Raw genomic sequence first — 2500 nt, forward strand, 5'->3', positions numbered from 1 at the left:
GATGCTGTGTTCACACCAAACGCGAATAGAGCGTCAAATTCGCATCTAGTTTGCCGCTTGAACATTTTGAGATCATTCGCTTCATTCGCACGTGAAATTAACTTCACAACAGACGCAAATTCGGCCATGGGGTTTGCCAGCTGAGTTCACGCAGCATTAACCACCATTTTTATTCGATAATTTTCTTTCAAAATATTACTGTTATCGCGGTCATGAAATGTGTTTAAAAGTATTTCAGGCTTAGAATGTAGGTAAACCTTCAAATATGCGGTTTATTAATAAAGACAGCCTATTTAAAATGTGTTTTGCCACTTCGAGATGAGCTCCATGCCATCAGCTGGAACTCAGTGATCATGTATCCACGAGAGCAGCTCTCACCGCTAGACCTTCTGACATTTGCCGCTGGCTCTGATGTCTCTTCAGTTCAAGATAAATATAATCCATTTGGGGTAACCCGCCTTGGTCTTTATTCACTAATCGCTATTAATATGCCAGCATATATAGGTCCTTTTATTCCTGTCTCTATAGAAATATGAACTTTTGTCATATAGCCCGGTGACTGTCACCGGACAAGATCAGTCGCTCCTTCATGTTGAATGAGTGACCCTGAGCAGGCTCCTGATTGGTTAAGGTGACCTCGAATTGACTTTCAAAGTTCAAATTTTTTCTCAACCGGCAGCAGATGCACTGCCAAACACATAAATGCACAAAGCACCACCGCTGGAACTTCGATCGCAGCGGTCGAGGCGACCAAGATCTACCGCCGCTTTCGCGCTTAAACTACCACGACGAGGACCTCAGAAGGTGTAAACGCGTCTTTACTTGACTTACATGAAATCATTCACGCCATGACGCGTATTCGCATTTGTGTGAACGCCAGCTTAGCGGTGCAGCGTTGGTGTACAGCGAGAAGAGCGAGTGGGGAGAGAGACACATCCCTGAGGGGCACAGTGTGGTGCGCAGCGGTTGACATGAATTCCCCAGTGTCTCACTGCTGTTAGCCTAATCTGTCAGAAAGCTGGTGATTCCACTGACAGATAGAGCTAGGCACAGCAGCTCGGCGTCGTTTGGTGCTGGAGGATCTGTTGGATGGATGGTGTGAAAGCCGAAACTAAGTCACAAAGGAATCCTCACATAAGTCCAGTTTTGTCCAGATGTTGCAGGCTGACGTGCCAAATCCCAAGTGATTTGCCATCATCCCCAGCCTGTTTTGCTCGGTAAGCCAAACTGCAGGGGGCGTCCAGTAAGGGTCCAGTGATGTCCTTCAGATAGCCAGAACCAAGTTTTTCAAACGACTTCATGACGACAGACGTTAGAAGCCACAGGTCTGTGAGTTGTTAAGTTCCTGTGATCTTGGGAACAGGGGATAATGGTGGAGCGTTTGACGCAGGAAGGCACTCACACAAAACTCCAGAGATCTGTTGAAGATCTTGTGTAAAGGGTGGGTGCCATGCTGTGTCAGCACAGGTTCTCAGAAAGGCTGGTGTAACACCCATCTGGATCTGGTGCTTTCTCTTCTTTTGTTTCTTCCTGACGACCTGGCGGCACATCGTTTTCACTGATTTGTAAGTGCAGCGTAGGTGTTAACGGTTGTCTCACGCTGTTTGTAAGCAGGTCACATGGAGGAATTTATTCACAAAATGCGTTTTCTGTCTCCCTTAGTATGCACGATGAACCCATTTTCACACAAGTCAAAAATCACCTGTGTCAAGCGAGCATAAAAAACTTTTGTCGAAGTAAGGATTATTATTAATTTTTTGTATTGCCATCAACTCGGTTCTGATGTGATACTTAATGCGCATAAAAACAGGGTGATGGAAACATGTCTGCTGGCTAACAGACAGAATTCTTTTTCTAGTTGCAGGAGGATTTTTGAAGGAGAAGCGCACTCATTCTGCAGCAGATCTGTGAGAAAACTCGGTATCCCGCCGGCAGACCACGACCGAGGACAGAGAAGGAGAAGAAGTTCAGCGTGGCGTATCCTCCGCTGGGAAAGACCGGCGCTGGCAGGTACTGCGTGGTACTGTCAAACGCCCTGAAAACACTGTGTGGTTAAGAAGATAGTGCTTTTTAGTCTTGATGAGTGATTGAAGACGGCGCTCTAAACGATCCATGGCTCTGCATGATCCTTCCGAATGAGCATGACGGGTCGTGCATTGTAACCGCCTCGCCTGAATGCTTGTGGCAATGTCCGGGAGGCAGCGTCCGCGTCTCGACTAGCACGCTATAAATAAGAAAAAATAACAGAGGGAGGAAAAATGGTGGCGCTGCAGTTGCTTCTGTCTCGATGAGATCTGTTCTGGTCTGTTTCAGTTAGGAGTGAGCTGAATTGGTTGACACACCTCGTGCTGTCGCGTCTGTCACTGACGTGGTTTAGCTTCACAAAACTGAATGTCTTCTCAGTGAGTTGAATGGAAACGTAATGAACGGTTCCCAGAGCTGTGCTGTGACTCTGGATGCGCTGTGAACGCATGCGAGCGCGCGGCCGTGTGTGTCCTCT

The 2500-nt window shown here is 47.2% G+C and overlaps 1 pseudogene; it reads left to right on the top strand.

The window, feature by feature from the left end:
* Positions 1-2500, top strand: part of LOC122135704 — a 26322-nt pseudogene that overhangs the window by 10532 nt on the left and 13290 nt on the right.

This window comes from Cyprinus carpio, chromosome A25 (assembly GCF_018340385.1).
Source record: "Cyprinus carpio isolate SPL01 chromosome A25, ASM1834038v1, whole genome shotgun sequence".
Taxonomy (NCBI): domain Eukaryota; kingdom Metazoa; phylum Chordata; class Actinopteri; order Cypriniformes; family Cyprinidae; genus Cyprinus; species Cyprinus carpio.